Source organism: Ostrea edulis, chromosome 3 (assembly GCF_947568905.1).
Source record: "Ostrea edulis chromosome 3, xbOstEdul1.1, whole genome shotgun sequence".
In the NCBI taxonomy this organism is placed as follows: Eukaryota; Metazoa; Mollusca; class Bivalvia; order Ostreida; family Ostreidae; genus Ostrea; species Ostrea edulis.
This window is the reverse complement of record NC_079166.1, coordinates 73,655,276-73,678,842: the sequence shown is the minus strand read 5'-3', so window position 1 is coordinate 73,678,842 and position 23,567 is coordinate 73,655,276. Positions and strand designations below refer to the sequence as shown.

The 23,567-nt window shown below is 34.2% G+C and overlaps 2 long non-coding RNA genes across 2 annotated transcripts; both read left to right on the top strand.

Annotated features, from left to right (window-relative positions):
* Nucleotides 1-4,124: 4,124 nt before the first annotated feature.
* LOC125676253 (uncharacterized) lies at nucleotides 4,125-11,054 on the top strand. Its single transcript, XR_008801223.1, has 4 exons — nucleotides 4,125-4,275; nucleotides 8,745-8,800; nucleotides 9,131-10,612; nucleotides 10,879-11,054. It is a non-coding gene; the product is annotated as an uncharacterized LOC125676253 (long non-coding RNA).
* Nucleotides 11,055-13,857: 2,803 nt separating this feature from the next.
* Nucleotides 13,858-17,733, top strand: LOC125676910 (uncharacterized). Its single transcript, XR_008801222.1, has 5 exons — nucleotides 13,858-14,347; nucleotides 14,538-14,743; nucleotides 15,871-16,029; nucleotides 16,358-16,476; nucleotides 17,619-17,733. It is a non-coding gene; the product is annotated as an uncharacterized LOC125676910 (long non-coding RNA).
* The last annotated feature ends 5,834 nt before the right edge of the window (nucleotides 17,734-23,567 follow it).

The following is a 23,567-nucleotide window of genomic DNA, read 5'->3' as shown; positions in this document are numbered from 1 at the left end:
AGTAATTGCAGTTAGGGAAGCGCAAGTGTCTGAGGCATGAGTCGCGGGGGGGGGGGGGGGGGGGGGGGGGGCTTGAGGCCCCTAGTGGGTCTAGGGCTTTGCCCTGGTGTGGGCCAGGGGCGAAGCCCCCGGAAGCTCATGGATTTTATAGATTTTATAGGGCTTGAAATATGTCTCCTCTGTAGTGAATTTTAGTATTTTCTGTCATTTTTAACCAGGTGAAATTAAAAGAATGATGCACATTTTAAGGGTCTTTGGAAATAAATGTAAGTTCTCCCAATAAAAGTAATTCAATAAATCAAAAGATTTTGTCATTTATTTCTCTGAGAGTGGAAGAAATTAAAGCTTTTTTATCGTTTACATTTTCCTAAACAAAAGACCACAATTTACCTTAAATTTGATAATTTTAGGGGCGGCAATGCACCCCCTCCCTTAAATCCGCCACTGCTTTCTTAACTTGTGCCAGCAGTTAAAATGTTGCAAAGACAAATTAACATATAAAAAACTGCTCAATAATGATTCATATGCATAAAATGCACTAAAATATATCAAAACATAACATATGTTGTGCGTATATTCGTATATATGTACAAGTTTGCTGTCGGAATGGAAACGGAGTTTATCAACGTACATTGTGAACCTTTTCAGCAAACAGAATAAAGTTATTATTTTCCACATATAGTACACATCTCCTTTCACTTGCAACAGACCCAGGTAAACATTTATCCGCGTTTCTTAGCGTGCATGATATTGTTGTGCCCAGTTCTTACATGAACCAGCAAAGTTCCCATATTATGGAATGCACTGTTTCATTATGTATAACATATGTCCTTTAAACAAATAAACATCTATATTCTTAAGCAAGTCTAGTTTATGAAGTTTTTGGAATGTCCGCGCATTATTCACGAGCATTATGAGAAAAAGAAAAACTTTTTCACAATTCATGATTTATTTTCCATTTAGGGTGTTGTTGTCTCGCTAACGATAAAAACGGTGGAATTAATAGTTTGAGAACATCACAAAACGAGGCCGCTGTAAATACTTTTACCATGATCAAGTATAGTGCATCTATATAAATAACTTTAAATCATAAGATTGTTTCCTGTTTTGAAATAAATCTGTAAGTACATTTTACAAAGTTCATTCTAAATCAATGTACGTGTTCATTGTCAAGTGCCCCATTCATCCTCCGATTCATTCCACACAAACCTGTTACTTGTTTGTACCTGTAGTATAACAGGAAAACAAGTCATTTTTAGAGTCCGATTGTATTTGAGTGTTCAGAATTTCCCACGAATACACACTAATGATAATCATAGATAATCATATATAGAAAGAAAAGGAAGTATTTTTTAATTTGCTGACTATATAAAGCGTAACTTAAGGCGAAACATTTGTTCATTTTCCCAGTGAAATAATTGAATTGATGGCCGTATATGTAGGCCCATGATATGAACTGTCAATTTTACAGATTAGGCACTTTTGGGGCATTTTTTTTAAATATAGGATAAAACAATCTTTTTGAAGAATTTATCAATGTTTAAACCCTGGACATTTCATTCACAAACTGAAAAAAAGTGCGAAACACCTTTATGTTAAGTTTGTGAGTAAAATGTCTAGAGTTTTCACATCGACGAATTCTTCAAAAAGAATGCTTGATTCTTATAATTCCAATTCTTTTCTTGTATTATCAATTTTTAAAAAAAAAGAATAGTTTCCCCGTACTATGTTATTTGTTTTCGGGCGCGTATATATACATGGCGTGTTTGGATTTATTGATGTGTAAATTCTCGTTTAGCTTTAAAACAAATTGTAATCAATAGCATTGGAATTAGTGTTTTGATTAACAATCATTTCAATGCTTTTGCAGTTTCCTATGTTGTCAACAACGCTGTATCAACAAAATAGACAGAACAATTTGCAGATTTTAAAACTTCGAGTGAAGAAAAAAATGTTTGAAGATATACTTACATGTAGTTTTAAACGAGCATACACGTATACTTGATGTTGAAATGCTTCAGAAATGAAATATTGATGAGAAATTATACTTTAAAGTTTTATTATCATTTTTATCATATCATGCGTACAAACTGTATTTATCCTTTCATCCATTTGTTATTCGAATTACAATGATTGAAATAATTCCTATTGTACATCGAGATGATGGAATAAAGGTCAAGAACTATGCATTACATTTACGATTAGGTCCTATAATCGACATGTTTAAACTTATTCAGTGAACATGTGAGGACAAACTTTATAGATTTCACTCGGTGTTCCATTATAAAGAAGGGGTAATTATCAAGGAGAGGTTATAATATACGTGTACAGAGGGCTACAGATCATGCTCAAACAGAAAAATGAACTAATTGATTTTTATTAATGTATATACTTTCAGATAGTTATTAGCACAAACCCAGATGGCATACCTACGTTGGGAAAACGTTGGCCCAATTCGACATTGATTATACCCCGCGAAGCAAGGCTCTAAAGGTAACACGTATGTAAAAGAAAAAAGTCAAAATCAGCAAAAGAAAAAGAGATAATCTCTATATACGTTCACTGAAATTTTCGTGATCCATATGGGCTCCGTCATTTATTTTTTCATTACCTGCTTCAACAGTTATTCGTGTTTTATTTTGAATGCCAATAATAGAAGACTCTAACGTGCAATTCGTAATATAAACACTCAGTTTGTTCAAAGTGAATAGTATAATTATCATTGTAACAGGTTTTAGCAAATAAATACATAAAAAAACCGTAATACGACTAAATAGATGAACGAGTTCATGAGTTTCTTTGAATAAGAATATACGATAAAATTACGGTTACTTTTTTACCATTTTGAATTTATTGGTTAATTTTGTTTAGTTTTAACGGCCTTTTTCATTGCATACGGAATGTATTATTGTTGTTTATAATTGTTTGCTTTGAAAAAGAGAAAAAAAGTCGAGGCTAAATGTCACGTCACAATGCACAGTTTACGTCGCCTTGCGTTTTATTTCCCGCGTTCAATGAATAGGCGGATCATGTAAAACTGTTGTCCCCATGTAAACTCCTTTAATATTGAGATGTTACTGGGTGTTTAGCGCAAGGAAATTTCATTCATAATATATATTTTTAAATGAATCATAATCTACTGTACTTAACGGAATTATGATTACCACTCGGGACACGGAGTTACGTATATGCTTCGCTCCGTCCAACGGTCACACCGTATACATATTATGTTTTATGTCTGTGAGAAAGTTTCCCGGTTTACTTTCGGAAGATCGGTGGTGTCTTCCCAGGTACACTATATCTGGGTTCTCTCTTCCACCAATAAAAGATAACTGAAAAATCGTGGAGTGTGGCGGAAAACAGCAAAAACCAAACAAAACAAACGTCTCGTCGAGAATTTTTCACTCATATTGAGACGTCACCAGTACCACAAATTATGCTTAGCGCTCAGGGTCATAGTAGTGAGGATTCTTTAACGTGCCAACGCCTGCCGCTGCACGGATTCTACGTATTTAAGGTCATATCCGAAATGCCCGTGGTTCTCACTTACAAAGGCAGAGCCGAACGTTTGGCGAAGGAACAATCATTACCTGTGTTAACGTCTTAGGTTTGACGCGGCCATGGCACGAGCGAGCTTCGAACTTACGACTTCCGGTTACGGAGCGCACTCTCTACTACTTCGCTACCGCGACCGGTTTCACTATGTGTACTCATCAATGAGGCCCGTGGGGAAGCGGGTTAGAATAGTTCTCCAGTACCCAATGCTTTGCTTGTGGTAAGAAGCGATTAAATGGGGCGGTTCTTTGGACATGACCGCAAAAACCGAGGCCCCGTGTCACAGCAAGTGTTGCACGATAACCCCCCCCCCCCCCCCCCCCTGCTCAATGGCCATTAACGGCGAACATATGCCTAAAATAGGCAGTAGGTGTGGCACGGTAAAGCACCTTCACTGCTTAATGGCCGTAAGAGCCGAGCATAGGCCTAAAATATACAGACCTTCACCGGCATTGGTGACGTCTCCATATAACTGAAAGATTCTCGAGCGAGACGTTAAACAATATACAATCAATCAATACAATCTCATCAATGAGGATGTGTCAAGTGGAAAGATAACAGGAAGTAAATATGAAATGTGAAATTAACACCTATCTCGTTTGATTTTATTGGGAAAAAACAACAAAAAACGAGTGGCATCAACATGATAGCACACTTTCTTTTCTTTGTTTCATTTCAACACGATTGGAGTATAGCACAGAAAGGTGGCTGTGGCGATAAGTATGTTTTTTTCATCTTGAAACCTATGTATCCATAAATTTCATGTTGCAATCATGTAACGTTCGTTAGATCAATGATGACACAGCGATTCAGATTGCTTTAAAGAAGATGTTGGTATAGCATCAATCACAGAAATACGTACATGACGTCATTTAAATGATAACAAATAACCTTAACATTTTCCAAATGATAACGATAATGATAATAATAATAGCCATTATTCATCCAGATCAGCATACAGCTAGTTTTCATTGTGGTCCTGAATTAACACTAAATAAGTATATAAATTAGTGTTTAGATATAAATATATGACAGAAAAGATATATGACTGGCGTCATGAGAAAAGGGCCCTTATGGTCAAAATTTCACATTTTTAGTTTTTCCTAGAATTTCATTATGTATCATTTTCTGTTCACAAAAATACCAAATTTAAGCTGATATTACGTTATTTAACGTTTTAATGACAATTTTTGAGACACATCTGTAAAAATATTAGAAACGTCAACGTAAAGAAATTGTAACATCGTAAAATATTATGCTGATTATATTGCGTGTCCATGAAATCAATTCTAATTACTGTCATATATTCATTTCAAACACAAATATTTGATCTTATATTGTGGGGAAAAAGAAACATTATATATAAATGGTAATATTTTAATTTCCAACGACCTGAATACCGGCGAATTCGCACGGAAATAACGCGGCATCAATTTTACCTTTCCCGATTAATTTCACATTTACGCAATCATTTTACGTATGTGTTTAGAACTCACTTTCAACACAAATATGCATAAATGAATGAATAAATTTAAGGTTAAATAGTAAATAAATAAATATAGTTCAGTGACATTACTTGTCGGTGAGAATTCATCTTTGACTGGATCTTTTACAAACGATCTTACCTGACGGTACATGTATCTTTCTCTTATGAATTTAATTCATGATAATAAAATATAAGTTCATTGCGTCAATCAATTTTGTATTTAATCAGATATATAGTTATCTGACCTTTAGCTAAAACCCGCGGTAGTGTCCTGTAAAATATATCAACAGCTGTGTTTCGACACAATATAATGAGCTTTTCGTCATTCACCGGAAATGAAAGTGAAAATATCGAAGTAGCACACTTTCAAATACCCGACAGATGACAAAACGTCTAAGATACAAACTGGTGTATTCCAGTTCCACTACAGGAACGTTTTATGAACAATGACTACGCGGTGCATTTCACTCTACACTGTTCTAACCAGGTTTGAAAGAGAATCATTGTCGAACACAAATGTAAACTAGATTTTAACTAAATAAACGTAAATGGAACGTAATCCATACGAGATTAAGACACAACTGTGTATTGAATATAGATTTATTTAGATGTAACATCATTGACAGTCCTCTGTGTACTTGAGGTAAAGTAGAAGATGCTAACCATTTCTTTTTCTCATGTGCAAAATACACCGCCCCAAGAAATGACCTATTTCATGCTATTTTTAGAATGAATAATTTGCATATAGTAGACACGCATGTATTATTATGGGGAGATAACGCAATCAGTACCACAGAAAATGAAGAATTATTTTCCTATGTTCAGTTATTTATAAAGAGATCTGGTCGTTTTTAGAATTTACATAGCGATTACTTTGTACGTACTACATGCATATATTAATCAATTGTACATACATGTATATATTAATCAATTGTACTTATATATCTACAGATATAATTATTGATATAATTGCTTTATAAAAGCTAATCAGTTTTGACCTTTGATATACCTTTGTGTTTCATTTCTTGAACATTATCATATATGTAATCATTTGTCACATAGGAGAGGGCGTTCTAAGTTTTAAGAACTTGTGCTCAATCCGTTTGTAATAACATCCAGACAATAAAATATGTTCAAATCAAAAACTAAATAAAGCATTAAAACTATTGTTGTTTAGAGATACCAATAAATGTACGAGAATCAGTATATCTGCAAGGCTTTTTAGATGTGGTCAGGCTAATGAAATCTTTATACGGTCCGACGAAAGTGCAACAACGAAAGTATGGCATAACGTAGCAATTTTTATTCTGATCTAATAAAATAAAAGAATCAGACTTGGTGCAAAAGAGCGCTATCCAACACAAAATGTGTTTATCAATTAATTACAGAGAAAGTATATATTATTTAACCTGCACAACTATCGCGAATGGATATGGCATCTGTATGATGTATCATGAATAAAACAGTGTTAGAGCCATGGGATGGCATTTGAACCATCAACGCCGTTCTTATAGTCTTCATGAATAAGGTAGCGATTGTACTATTTTCACCGCCCCTTCCATACATGCCCCGAAAAGGTGAATTTTTCTTAGTGTTGTGAACTAGAGGGTCCCTCTTGTCTAGACGTTTGGGGAGAAATTCAAGGTTTAATGAACCCGAGACAGTTGGTTTGAGCAAAAGGCATCGGACGGCGCGTACGTATACGTGCTATTCTCTCTAGTGAGGTTTACACATTCATAGTAAACTGCGTGTCGAGGTACAAAGATATTTCTATATCTGGAACTTCATACCCATGGAATTATATTTCAAATTTTAAAAAAATGCATTCCGTTATTTTGCAATATATCGTTTGTTATACTTAGAAACCGTTTTCCAAGTTAAAAAAAAAGTAATGTGAACAAAAAAATTCAAACTGAAATACAGCATTCACATATGATGTGGTAATTTGAATGTGTTTTGAAGCTCGTGAAGAAGTTTTTACTTTTGTATATGGCTGTACCTTAAAACATTTTCATCAAACGTATAGTGTCAGTTTCTCCTCCGTTGAGACAGTGACCAACACGCGGCATCGAATAGATTTACATTTTAGACAAATATTAGATCTGAGACGGGCGATTTTAATGTAATGAAAACATGAATTGTTGACAGCCCCACCCTTCTACATTTTTTGTTGTTGTTTTGTTTGCATAATAATTTACACCAAGGGTATTGCTACAATGTTTTACAATATGGCAGGGTAACCATCGGACATGCAATAGTAAAACGAAACACGTACATGTAAGCGGCTAAGTATGCATATGCGCTGTTCACACGTTGCATTTATTGTTTGTGTGAGTGAAATAGTAAAAATTTACATAGACATGCATGCACAGGTGCGTCAGCAAGTATTTGACATTGGGGAGGCGAAGTGGATCGAAAGAAGAAGGGGGGGGGGTCTAACTAACATGTTTTGACTTAAATTCAGATTTCCACCTGAATCTTGATATTCTTTTTCTATTCTGTCAATATCTTCAAGACACCATAGCAACTTTTTAAAGATATAATTTAAATAATTACTCTTCTTAAACTTGTAGAACTTTACCAATAAACATGAATTTAGCAACAGTTCTGCAGTTAACAAGAATTATAACAGCTCTACCATTAATCCCCTCACAGACAGAATTGTATCTTGTGAAAAATCATATCTTTTTCGAGGATGCTGGCAAAAGAACTGCATGGAGTTTGGACTGTATATTTGACATAGGGTACTGCAGGGAGTGGCAATCCGTATTAACTGTATTGGAAAATCACGTGTGGAAATGAAAGGGCGAGTCCATTGTTGCCATGCGACTTGGGAGTTCATTCTTCACATGCTTCATACCAATATCATGCACAACGAAAAAATCTTATACATAATACTCCAACAAGTACAATATGCAAGAGCCCTACGGTCCTTATGCGATGATAGGTTGTCCCCCTTGTTTTCAGAACGTTCATTTCCCGTTATTTTTACATGCATAGTTATTTTTACATTAAAACAAGATCTATTTAGTGATTCCCCCCGGATTTTGACGTTTGGAGTTTTTTTTTGGGGGGGGGGGGGGGGGGCTTGTCGATAATATTAGCTGACTTCTCTGTAACCCCCCCCCCCCCGGTACTTTATACTAAGTGACTTTATGGTAAATTGTAAGCGCTTTTTCTTAATTTTTCTCATTATAAGCTGAAATCAAAGTACATGATATTCGTTCTGGTTACATGTAATATATATATATATATATATATAGATAATATTTACTACTTTAAATGGCGATATTAAGTTGTGTTTAATCATGTAAAGTACATACAATACTACACCTTTTGGGCCCTAGACATAAAACTTCCACTAAATAATTAGTAACTGTTTTCTGTAAATTGTGACGTCGAAAGATAAGGGCCCTTTTCTCATGACGCCAGTCATATATCTGTATCATATATATATATATATATATATATATATATATATATATATATATATATAAGCACCAAGTTCCAACAACACCCGATACCTAAAAGTGTCGGATCCACGACATGGATACAAGGACAAATGCAAAATATTATACAAAGCACTAAAATGACCAACGACACGAACAACCAGATTCTCAAATTATTGTTATATATATATATATATATATATATATATATATATATAATTCTTTCTAGTTTTTATTTTATTTTCATTTCATAGTAAGAATGGCTGTTGTGCTGAAACAATATGGAATGAGACGCTCGGCAGATGTACAGGTTTGTTGTGGGTCTATTTAAGTTTGTGAAAGGAAAATATTTATTTGGTTTATCCAAGAGAAGCATATACATGCATATTGCCCACTTTAGCTATCTATTAAAAAAGTTCCACGCAATTTGATTTTTCAAGTACTTAAAAGAGTTACGTTCAATTAATTTGTGTTTAGAATTTACTTTTGAAAGTTTCAATTCCCCTGAACATAGCATTACAAAGGAGGAATATTACAGCAGGGGAATTTGATATGGATATTGAGTATAGATGTATGAGTGTACAAACCGAATCAAAATGTGTGCAGAAAGAAGGGTTTTATTTTCCCGATATATTGACAGGATGCATGCCTGGATACTTTGGCCAATACTGCAATATAACCTGTAAATATCCATATTACGGTATGCGCTGTATGGGGAAGTGTGACTGTGAACAGGACAGATGTAACTTCGTGACCGGATGTCCAGATTACAGTTTGATTTAGAAATTGATATGCATGTACTCAAAATAGATATATGTTTTTCAATAACATCATTACGCCAAACTTTTATTTAATGGCTTGTTAAAATACATCTTATGAAGTATGATTTCAACATCGAAAGAGTAATAGAACCTCTTAATTATTTTATATGAATTGTTTTGTGATTTCTCCCGGGATGATAAGAAAGGTGTTTTGTTTGCAAATAAGAGATTCGAAGAAATTTTGCTGTGATTTGGTGCATGATATGAATGTCTAATAAAATATACTTAAAGGACTCGGATATAAAAATGAAAATATTATTTGTTAATATGTTTTAATCTACGGAAAAAATCTTCAAAAACATGAAAGTTAGAGAAAAAAAAACATATATCGAAGAAATGTATGTTAAAGAAATTGAAACGAAATGACCAAATTTCAGGTATATCACTTTATTCAAATGAGAAAAAAGTACCAATCATGATCAAAATTGATAGAAATTACGACAATAATCGTATTGTTGCTAATTATTATATGCATTTTCATCAAGAAATTAGTTTTTATAAATTCATTTAATTTGTAAACCATTTTTACATCAAAGGAATGTAATTTTCTGATTGGCTACTTGTTGTTTTTTTTTAATTCCGATCGGTCTTGGTTCAAATTTGTAAAAAAAAAAAAAAGTAATATTTCTGAATATTGACCATTTCATTTTAACTTCTTTTAAAAATATATTTATCTAATATATCATTTTTTCCTAATTTACATGTTTATTTTTTGTTTTGTTTTTGAAGATTTTATCCGTAGAATTAAAAATAAATATTAACAAATAACGTTTTCAATTTTCATAAATGTTTTAATTCACAAGATCAGAACATCAATTCTAGTCGATCAGGCATGTTTTCTTCGATATTCATATTATGCATCAAATCTCAGCAACATTTGGACTCTAGAGTATCTTATTTTCAAACAAAACAACAGCTTTCTACCATTTCGGAAAAATCACAAAAAATTATATAAAATGATTAAGAGCTTATATATTTCATTAGAGGTGGCTTAACGAACATTTAAATATAATTTTGGTGGAATGAGCTACATGTACCTTAAATTAAAAGGACTCACATATGTTTGTAAATAAATCAAAGAAAACCGTTGAAACTTTCTTACATGTAACCATGTAGAAATAGTTGACATGATATAAAAAGGGATATTTGATAAAGTATATATGCAGCTGAAAATTATAAGGATAATATTGGTAATGTTTCCATATTGTACATGTATAATGATGTGTTACGAATTGACTTTTCAGAGCCAACAACCATGTTAAAACTGTCAAGCTTCATCTATAGAGGATTGGAAACAACAGGTGTGTATCCGAAATCGTCTTTTGATTGGACTAAGACGTGTCTTAAGACTACCGTCCAGCGGGTCTTGGTTTTCAATGCACTACTTGTATGTTTGTTCTAGAATATTTGAACTTAAGGTGATTCCTAAGAATCGACAAACACTTAAATTGTCATTGGAGCATCTCAGAAAAAAATCCCTCAACAGATCGCTTCTATGTTACATTTTCCCTTCAAATATGGTATCTTCAACGAAATACTTATTCTCCTCTTAATTATCATATAAAAGATTGTTCAGGTCGGCGACAATATGTACACAACGATGATATGTCTCGATACAAACCATCAACATAATGACCCACGTACATCGAGAATGAACGAGACTTAATAAAATAAGTTTGAAAATTTTACAAATCTAGATTATGTGCAAAAATGTATGCATTATTTCCCCTTTTTATTCCTTATATTATCATCGTTCGAACTACCGAGTTTGTTACTTTGTTACTCAGATATATGTATGTACTTTAAAGCTTATTGTTAAAATTCATTCAGCATTGTAAATAATGTAGCGGACGGTGTACAGTTTAGACAGGACTTATACTGCCTCGCTAGTGAGCTACATGTAGCTTCTCTAATTATGTGATAGAATATCTCTCTTGATCACGCAAGTTAAGCAATGTCGAGCGTGAACAGTACATGTACTTGGATGGGTGACTGCTACACGTTACAATAATATGTATACGGTGTGACCGTTGGACCGAGCGAAGCATGTAATGGTCATTGGAGTGCCCCAAGTGGTAATCATAATTCCGTTAAGTACAGTAGATTATGATTCATTTAAAAATATATATTTTAATGAAATTTTCCTTGCGCTAAAAACCCAGTAAGATCTCAATATTCAAGGGGTTTATATGGGGAGAACAGTTTTACAAGGACCCGCCTATTCATTGAACGCGGGAAATAAAACGCAAGGTGACGTCAACTGTGCATTGTGACGTCACATTTAGCCTCGACTTTTTTCTCTTTTTCAAAGCAAACAATTAGAAACAACAATAATACATTCCGTATGCAATGTAAAAGGCCGTTATAAAACTAAACAAAATTAAGCAATACATTCAAAATGATAAAAAAGTAACCGTAATTTTATCGTATATTCTTATTCAAAGAAACTCATGAACTCTTTCATCTATTTAGTCGTATTACGGTGTTATATGTAATCATTTGCTGAAACCTATTATAATGATAATTATGCTATTCATTTTGAACAAATTGGGTGTTTAAATTATGAATTGCACGTCAGAGTCTTCTATTATTGGCATTCAAAATAAAACACGAATAACTGTTGAAGCAGGTAATGAAAAAATAAATGGCGGCGCCCATATGGATCACGAAAATTTCAGTGAACGTATATAGAGATTATCTCTATTTCTTTTGCTGAATTTGACTTTTTTCTTTTACATACGTGTTACCTTTAGAGCCTTGCTTCGCGGACGGGCCTTCGGCCCGTCCGAGCTTCGCTCGGTATAAGATAAACGATGTATGGATGAACGGTAATTAATATGAACTGTGTCATAGCAATTGTTTATGCAGTAATTAGCTGTCAAAATCCTATGGAAACGGATTGTGCTCCTTTGTTAGCTGACTTGTTTTTACATTAATATGAAGCAGAATTTATTAAAGAACTTCTACATGAGAAGAAAAAAAATATCTTACTATGGCTTTCAATTCGACATTTAGATATCTCGACGATGTATTATCTATTAACAATAATAATTTTCATTCATATGTCGATTCGATATATCCACAGGAACTCGAAATAAAAGACACCACAGAGTCATCCACTTCTCATTCATACTTAGATATTTTATTGAAAAAAATATTAAAGGCAAGTTAACAACTGAACTTTATAATAAACGGGATGATTTCAGTTTATACATCATCAACTTCCCATATTTATGTACCAACCTTTCTTTATGACCTGCATACGGTGTTTATATCTCTCAACTGGTTCGATACGCAACAGCTTGTTCTGTGTATGATCAGTTTTTGAATCGAGGCAGGCTACTGACAAAAAGTAGAATATTTGTAAAAAAAATATTAATATATATATATATATATAAATCATTTCTGAATTTAAATACTGTATACATTTACTTCCGTTATTTTGGAGAAAGCTTAAAGTTATTAAGGTAGAAAAATAGCGAAAAATAGCGAAAGCTATATTTTTGAAAACTGAATGATATTGATATATTTATAATATCATCTAGAATATTGACAGTACAGCAACTCTTAACTTGACAGACTAAACTGTAATCAAGGGCTGACTGCAGGAAAATATAAACTTTGATAAGAGAAACTTAATATATCTAAACGGTTTGCTTCATGTAATTACATATTCTTGTTGGTTTCATTGTATGACGAAGTTGTTTCCAAACTTTATGCTTGCATAAATATGTTGTTCTTGTGTTTTTGGAAATATAGGAAATAGAAAACTGATGATCTTTGTTTGATAACTGGTGGACAGATGTTTATCATTTAGAATCATGGAAAAATTAAACGAATACTTAATGCAAATAAACTTTACACTAAAGAGTACTACATATATATACTTACGATTCCGTTAAACTCGACAAGGCCGTCTGGCGTCTGCAAGACAACGGATACGAAAGTAGAATCACGGAGATTCGGTAAGATACAATTGAGTTTGTATTGTTTAGCGTAAATTCAAGGCTGATATCATTATGCTTTCTTAAGTTCATAGATGGGAACATGTATTTCAGACTGACGAGAATTAAACGGGGCACACCTTAGTGATAGTGGGCGTTTAGTGACAGTGATGACCAGGACTGGTGTGTCGCAAAATCGCAGAGATCCAAATATAAATTACTTGCGATAGCATATACACATGCTTCTTAGCACTGTTTATAAACGATGTGCGTACATCTATGCAAATTTTCATCATACACAACATGCTAGATTAGAGCTGAGGTGACATAAATTGATCTCAAACGAAACCCGGTCATTTCTACAGCATGTTATGAACATTGTATAGGAAGTACAAATATAGTTTTCCCGTTAGATCAAATTGTCATACATGTGTATATAAGGTGACAGTCAACGGGTATGTAGGAGGAAGTACATGCATACATGATATATATGATTTTGTTCCTATCTGCAAAGGAATTATGGGTCATGGTTTATCCGAGAACGTGCTACATATATACATGTTGGACTAAATATGTTTTTAAATATCTGGAAAAAACTTTGTTAGTTGTTAATTAAGTACAAGTTGTATTGAGACGCTTGGTGAATATCGTGTTTAATTCATTTTAAATGGATCACATCATATAATTCATAGTATAATATACTTATAGTACCGAAAGTCTATAAACATTTCTAATATTGAAATTGCAAAATAAGTTGTATATGATCACTGATGTCTTCGATTACGAATGTTTTTTGTATAAAATTTAAAGAAATCTTGAACAAGATGTAAGGATAAGCTGACAGAGGTATTGTTTCTACTAACGAGGTAAAATTGGTAACTACGATGTCTGTATTTGGTGACAAAACTATATCATAATCGTATTAATTCATTCATGATCTCAATGTACCATGCATTTTGTTTCATTTAAAATAGAATGGCAATGATATCATGTTAAAGGATTACATCAGCATGCGCTGGCTTTCATGGATGTTGGTGTGGGTGCTAGTAATACACGTTTCCTCCGGTTGTTTCGGATGCTGTCAAGAAGATGGTACGTTTTGATAAATAAAACAATAAGATTTTGTAGAATACTAATATTGTTTCATCAGTAATTTGTAGTGTCAAGTGTTCTTAAAAATGTCATGGATACTAATGTTATTTTGTTTTGCATACCAAGTTTATCTAACCAATGTCCAACTCTCAAAAGTAACCCTTTCTTAACTAGTGATATTATATATCAGGATGATGTTATATAACATTTCGGGCTGGCAGCTTATTTTTCATGCCGTCAAGGGTAACAGACAGGCTGTTCACACAGCGTGGCATAGACATTCCCCGCCAAGATGCACACCAAATGAAAGGTTTCAATATTGATAATTGGGAAGATAATGGCAAACATCTTCGGAATCCTCTCATTGATCGATGACAATCTCTCAGCATACTGAAGGTATGTCACTGTATAGTGTCATAATGGTTTACAAATATTGTGTAATTTCATCAATGTTACAGAATGAAATGAAACAGAGACTAATTATTATATAGTATTTGAAGATCACTGTGCTTCAAATCGTAAGCCTGTTTGCAATTGATGTGCAAGGAAATTAATGCTTGTAAAGTATTTAGATATAGAAATATTGCGTTGACTTATTTATTTCCACAGACACTAGCCAGTGGGTGACAGGTCTGTCGTCTCATTGTTTCTGTTACATGTACAGGTACAGGAAGTTTAGTGTAAGTCTATATTTTGATAAACTGAGGTTTCAACACAAAGTTGTGTTCATTTAGCTCCCTAGCAATAGCTTATACGATGTTTGCTCTTGCTAAACAAATTAAGTTATCATTATAAACCACTCAATTGAATTAAGGCGTCCGATACAAAAATAAAGTAAAACAGATGCATAAAATGGCCTTTCGTGTTTTATATGGAAAATATTTAATGGAAAATATCCGAGAACTAAACGACGTTTAAACCGATACCCAGTAGGCTTCCATATATTTTCATCGAGAACATCATTACTTGCAAATGACCCTAAAAATTTTGCAGCTTGATGAATTTGATATTCAGTGTCAAACTGAAGTTGTGTCAAGCAATTCCTATGAAAAAGAATGCGATGTGGAGGAGAAGGTGTCACAAAATGTCTGCCATCAAGAAATTCAGTGTGAAATTCCTATGCTTGATTTTTAAACAATTTCTATTGAGAATATTCAATCTGATAATAAATTTATTAATTACTATGCAAGGTTTGATGAGAATGACCATTTCATGATGTTTTTCCATTGTCTTGGACATGCAGCTTTTGAGCTGAATTATACCTGTTCACTTTTACACCCAAGATATCAATTTTTCATGACATTAGTGAAATTAAAGTAAGCAAAGGATGATATCGAACTTGCCATTTTATTCAAGATGTCAGAGTCAACTGTTTCAAGGGTAATCGTTACTTGGATAATTTTTTATATTTTCACTTAAAAGAAGAGACAGGGGTTTCAAATCGAGGCAGACTACTGACAAATAAATTTATGTTACAAGGGTTTTAACAGTCTCGTTTAAAGTAACTATTTCCCAAATTATAGATCCTCATAACGATTCAAGCTACCAAGAAAGCATGTCACTAGGTCAACTGCCGCATGATCTGGATTTGCACTCTGCTTTTGACTGCTCCATTAACCTGACCAAGTTAAGGAGCTCACGGCAGATATAACCCGTCGACAGAGGACTCTTACCCTTCCTAGGTATCTGATCCTATATTTCGTAAATCCAGGGCCAGTGTTTGCCAAACCCTTAATTTTGTATTCTTTATGAGAGTTATTGAATTGATAACTGTTTGTTATCTTCACCTTTTTACATATATATTCCTTAACATATATGTAGAATACTCCCTATTTTTCGCTATTTGCATATCGCAGTTAACAAATTCTTCACATACACCCAGATACATAATACACAAATATACATACATACACTGTACATACATACCTACAGTCATACCTACATACTTACCTATCTACCTACATACAGGCAGCGATATACTTATTTCAATTAAAACGTCACGTTTCGCAGATTTTGTATCCCAGCAAAGATCCACGCCCTGTCATAACGTTCCCGCATACAGTTGTCAAAAGACGGTAACAATTAGTCATGTATATATTATGCAGAGGACGAAGTTATGTCCTAAACTGGTAAGTTTGAACAAGTCTAAAATTTTCTAAAATTGATTATGATTCATGTATCTGACCAATAAAATACGCTGACGTGCAGCACAAACCATTTTTCAATTAAAACCCTAGAACAATTGTAAACTGAGTATGACACATTGCAACTCGAATGTTTAATTTTCGTCATTATGTTTCGAGTAAATCCAAATATGTATATGTAGACGTTGTACATGCAAACACAATATTAGACAATTATGGACTGTTTAGCAGAGAGACATCACAAATTTTCAGGTCCTAGTAGGGTTATCACCCTAGGGCGCCGATGCGTCCTCGCGTGATAACCCTACTCAAACCTGATAATTTGTGATGTCTCCCTGCTAAACAGTCCATAATAGTTTTATTATCCTGAAGAATCTGAACGTTATAAGAGACTATCACACATTTATTGACTTGTACCATACTTCTTTTTTTTTTTTAATCTAAAACGTCAACAAATTCGTAACAACATTCTCTGCAGACAATCCTTATAATTTTTCAATAGTTTTCGAGTGGTGAAACCAATTTTACCCTAAACTACATGCACTATTTTGTTTTATACTCAATGTGATTGTCATACATTTATTAGATGATAAGCAAAACGCTGATGTTAGAGAAAGTTAAACAAGAGAAATATTTCAATTGTGACGTCACAGTAGAATGACGCAAAAACATAACGTTAAACGTAAACATTTCGTAACGTATTTCAAAACAAAAACGTAAACATAAAATGAAATGCAAAATTTTATTCGAATGAGAATATTTTTCTTCTCAATTGTTATTTGTGACTGTTACTGTTAACATTGAAGTTATTGATTAACGATCATTTTCTCCCTTGTACCATTAAAATTTATCTTTTAAAGGGAGACAACACAGTTGTCACCCTGCGTGTGAGAGAGACATCACGAATTATCTCCCTCCACGTGACCAGCCCTAGGCCAATGAAATTGACCGTATTATTCTGAAGGATAATAAGATTAATTATCACACACGATTATCATAACATTAGTCATATACAATGAAAAGCAATAATGACTATAATTTCTTCTTTTCTGTTATAGTCTCAGAAACAATATGTGGTTGTTCCGTTAATTATCAGCTATATTGATAGTTCTGTATTTTTTCTGCAGATCCTGATGTGGCTGATGTGATGAACGTTTATATCCAAAGAGCATGATGCTGCCTTTTTGTCAGAAACGAATGATTTGCTTGTAGATAATTATATACATAATAAAGTGAACAATCTAGATGTTTGAATAATCATTACACTTAATTCATTATCAATTTTCAACACTTTACACGACCATTCCTCACAATAAATTATAATGAAGTTTTATTTTACATCACTGCAAATGGTGTTTATCTCTCTCAACTGATTCTATACACAAGACCTTGTTCTGCTTTTTATATTGATTGATTGATTCAATATTGTTTAACGTTCCTCTCGAGAATATTTCACTCATAGGGAGACGTCACCACTGCAGGTTAAGGGTTGCAAACCCTTGGCCCATGCTCGGCGCCCTTGGCCCTTGAGCAGGGAGGGATCTTTATCGTGCCACACCTGCTGTGACACGGAACCTCGGTTTTTGTGGTCTCATCCGAAGGACCACCCAATTTAGTCGGCTTCTTAGACAAGCAAGGGATACTGAGAACCTATTCTAACCGGATCCTTACGGGGCGTTTTTAAATCGAAGCAGGCTACCGACAAATCAATTGATGGTGTAGGGGTTTCAACAGTCTCGTTTAAAGTCAGCATTTTGCAAATTCTATGGTCGTTATAACCATCTGATTTGTCAATACAACCTCTCATTGGGTCAAATCCTGTCTGACGTGTTTTATACTAAATGGTAGGGTGTTCTCCACACACTGATTTTGACTACGGATAACTCCGTGTACCTGATCAAGATATAGAGCTCACGGTGTGTGTGAACGGTCGACAAGGGATGCTTATTCCTACTAGGCACATGATCCCACGTCTTGTATATCCAGGCATCCGTGTTTGATCAACACTCTATTTTGTATTACTTATAGGAGTTTTGAGTTTGATCACTGTTCGTTATTTTCACCTTTTATCATAAACAGCTGTTTCTGCAATGAAAATGGAAAACGGGAATATTCACATCCTGTGACCAGTCATATCAAGTGATTAATAATCAGACATTTAATGTCTTAAGCACCACTTCGATTCTACACACATGTACTCTAAAGTCGATATTAAGAAGATGCCGGGATTCCTCATTGTTAATATCTTTATAGTGTCTGACAACGGTTTGTTGAAAACTCGATGAGCACAATGTTTGCTATCTGGCCCGTTATCTGGCAGAATATATTTCATACCGATTGTTAGGCCGTTCTTGGCACATTGATTTAGACTATGAATAATTCCGTGTATCTGATCAAGATATAGGGCTCACGGCGGGTTTGACCGGTCGGCAGGGGATGCTTATTCCTCCTAAGCGCCTGATACCACCTTTAGTATGTCTAGAGGTCCATGTTTGCTCAAGTATTTATTTTGTATTCCTTATAGGAGTTATGAGATTGATCATTGTTCGTTATCCTCACCTTTCATAGTGCAATTCAATATTCTTGATGTGTTATGCCTGACTACCCAACATTTAAAATATTACCCAATAGGTGCATGGTATATTCGTATACACAAAGGTTTCCGTGACGGAGTTTTTTAAAGTATATGATTTGATATATCCATGTGAGCTCGAAATAAAGGACACCACAGAGTCGTCCACTTCTGCTTCATACTTAGATACTTTATTGAAAGTAAACATTAACGGCAAACTAACAACTCAACTGTATGACAAACGGGATGATTTCAGCTTCTCCATCGTCAACTTCCCACATTTATGTAGCAATATTCCATTATCACCTGCATATGGTGTTTATATATCTCAACTGATTCGATATGCAAGAACTTGTTCTGCGTATAGTCAGTTTTTAAATCGAGGTAAGCTACTGACAAACAAGTTGATGGTACAGGGATTTCAACAGTCTCGATTGAAGTCAGCATTTCGCAAATTCTATGGTCGTTATAACGATCTAGTTCGTCAATACAACCTCGCATTGGGTCAAATGCTGTCTGACGTGTTTCATACCGATTGTTAAGCCGTTCTTGGCACACTGATTTTGACTGCGGATAATTCCGTTTACCTGATGAGGATATGGGGCTCACGGCGGGTGTGACCGGTCAACAGGGGATGCTTACTCCTCCTAGGCACCTGATCCCACCTCTGGTATGTCCAGTGGTCCGTGTTTGCCCAACTATCTATTTTGTATTGCTTGTAGGAGTTATGAGATTGATCACTGTTCGTTATCTTTGCCTTGCATACTAACTAACGTATTTTGATCGATCACTGTTTAGAGTTATATTCCATTTAATCCTTGCGATTTTGCGATTTGACTGTAACGTAAAGGTACCATAAAATATGAACATTTGAATACAAAATGATAAACATTTCACTTACATGTAATTCTTTGTAAACTATTGACCGAACATCTTTGCTTCAATGCTGCGCGTTGAGAAAATGATAAAATACGTATTCAATACACAATATATTGTGCATTTTTTTCTTCAAATGTCTATGACATTTATGAATCAACTTACATGCTTAACTCTATATATTCAATTGAAATAATATATTTGTTCAAGGATCAATTCTGAAGTCGTCTGTGCTCTGGCAACTAGAAATTTAAAGAATATGTTACATGTACAAAAAATCTTGACATTGATATTTATAGATTTCACTGACAACTGCAGACAATCGAAATTCAAACTTTCAACACTCTATTTCCTCATATATATAAGCCCTAGTTAAACTAGAACAAGACGTTTAGTGTGGATGGTGGTTTTACAGATCATTGTAGGTGTTCAAACCAATTAACACAAATTGCAAATAATGGTGTTGTAAAAATTCCATTACTTTACAACGTGACTTATGATATTTTGATTAAAACAATTTAGAAAATTTGGTGTTTTCAATTAAACACATTGTAAAAAAAAAGTATTTTCTTGAGTAAATGTTAAGGAGGGCAGGGCAGCAATAAATAAAACAATGTTCTCCTTTTACAAAAATCTGCTTTTAGGCCAAGGTTGAAAAGCATAGTACTCTAATGTCATGGCAGCCCTTTAGGTTTACTAAATTATGCATATGACAATGTAACAATACTAATACATATACATGCATTATCATGAAATTATAAAGTTTTATTCTATTGTATTAAAAGAAAAGATGAGGACCCTGAACAGTTTTTTTAATTTTATAACTCCTATATCGGAAACAAAATTAAGAATGTGGCAAACCCGGACAGAGGTGAGATGAGGTGCCTAGGAGGAGTAAGAATCCCCTGTTGACCGGTCACAGCCGTTGTAAGCCCTAGATATTGAGCAGGTAAATGTAGTAATCCGTTGTCAAAATCAATGTGTCAAGACGAGCCTAACAAGTTGTATGAAACACGTCAAACAACATTTAACCCAATAGTAATTTGTATTAGCAAAATAAATTGTTATATCGACCATAGAATGTTGACTTTAAACGAGACTGTTGGAACTCCTGCAGCATCAACTTGTTTGCCATTAGCATGGTTTGATTTAAAAACTGATAATACACAGACCAAGCTCTTGTGTGTCAAATCAATTGAGAAACATAAACATCATATGCATGTGATAATGGAATATCGGTACATAAATATTGGAAGTTGACGATAAAGAAACTGAATTCTAAGTTTCTCAAAGAACTTCAATTTCTCTAAATAAAATCTTCAATGTTTTGGTTCTCGTGGCTAATTTCAATTCTAAATTGTATACATTTGACAAAGTCAGCTTGTAGCTATTGAACACTAGAGTTTTGTTCTGACATCTACAGCACTATATGTAATAATTAAGGTGGTAATTCTAAATGTTGTTAATTTCATTCTCAGCACATACAAAAATATATTCATTTTACTATTTACAACATTAAAAGAAAAACGTATCAATGATTCATTGATATACATTTCTTATAAATATTTGAACTAGTTCACATTTATACAATAGATGTTCAATACTTTCTATTTATTGGTTACAGAATGTACATAGATCTATAGTTGAATTATAGATAATTTTTAGAAAGTGTTAGTTTCAATGTTCTGTGATGTACACAATATTGAAAACATTATATTTTTCTTTGTTTTGCTAATACGAATCCATTAAAACTTTTGTGATGTCATCTTTTGTAATTAGCCATTGAATAGTTTGATTTTTCAATACTAAGCAGTTGAATAGTCAGATATTCAATGATAAATTGTTGAATTGTAAACGGTTTTTTGTTGGATAGATAGCTATTCAATTATCAGCTTAAAGCCTGCAAATAAGAGAAATCTGAAGATTGCACGTAAATCTAGTAACATTTTGATTTTCGCACACAAAAAAAAAAAACCATTGCTTAACACATCTTCATCTCAACCGCAGTAATAATAATTTCAATGTTCATACAGCATCAAATTATCATTCGTGGTCAGTTGGTTTGTCCTTTGAGCGAAGATACAAAATGTTTCAGTTTCCTGAAATGAATTGAAAAACCGTTTTATAGACAGTAACACTGTTGAATAAAAGAATGGTTCCATGTAACACTATCTGTCACTTGTGACATGACCGACAATGTTTTTCTTTTAAGTTGACTGTACATCAACTAAAATACAGAACGCTGTTCAGTGGGCGTTCCTTATGCAAATGACCCAAACTCTACAACACCTAAAATAATGAACACTTGAATCAGGTAAAATCCAATTTATTTTTCGAAATTAACAAAAAGAGATGACTAGATTTTTATCTTATGGCAATATAAAAACTGAAAAAAGCTGCACGGTAAACAACTTTTTTATGCCGTTGAGAGACAACCTGGGCATAATTCACTTTATGGACAACCTGAGCATAACGACTTCATAGAGAAAGTAAAATTACACATATTGAACACTACCTGAAAGGAACTTAAATCCTTATTCCGGGTTTCTTTGCACATCGGTTCGATGAAACCTGACAAGTAATCACCATGGGGGGTGCTTGGAAGACTGCTCATAACTTTCAGGGTCCAACGGCCTCTCTACGGAATTCCGTGGCGGATCTAAAACTTGCGACACCTTTTTCAACATCGCCGAGCTGTAATCTTTATACTTCCGCACTGCCTTTCATCAATGTTCGGTTATTTTCATGATTTCTTGCTCTGGAACTCCCGCAATATACATTTGAGCTACTCCTGTGCGTTTTCCACTGTGATTCGTGAAATTTCCAGATAGTTCACCTTCTTCTGCTATCACTTTTATGAAACTTGTGAGTTTGTTTATGCCGATGTTTTGATGAGAATAACGGATATTTGCATCCTCTATTGGTGGGAGTGGGCGCAGATAGAACGACCCCTCTTCAACAGCTTTCAGATAAACATCAAATATATCAATTATGTATCTCTCCTCTAAGCTAAAAAGAAAATTATAAATAAAAGATCAGATAATCAGATAAATACATGAGAGAGAGAGAGAGAGAGAGAGAGAGAGAGAGAGAGAGAGAGAGAGAGAGAGAGAGAGTTTCTCAATTTGTAAACGTAATGAATGTAAGTGAAAGTTCGAGAGATTTATTCAGTATGCGATCTTGCACTAAAATCCCGTGGGGATATGGGTTAGAATAGGTCCTCAGTACCCCTTGCTTGTCGTAAGAGGCGACTAAATGGGGCGGTCCTTCGGATGAGACCGCAAAAACCGAGGTCCCGTGTTACAGCAGGTGTGGCACGATAAAGATCCCTCCCCCTTTAATGGCCATAAGCGCCGAGCATAGGCCTAAATTTTGCATCCCTTCACCAGCAGTGGTGACGTCTCCATATGAGTGAAATATTCTCGAGAGGGACGTTATCAATCAAATTGTTAACAGAAACGCCATTGCGTTAGAGAGAGAGAGAGAGAGAGAGAGAGAGAGAGAGAGAGAGAGAGAGAGAGAGAGAGATTTTTAAAGGCAGCCCCATGAACTTTATGTAATTTTCACAGTCGTCCGCACCAATGAAAACTTGTTAAGATATCAGAATATGATGCTCGTCACATCTTCT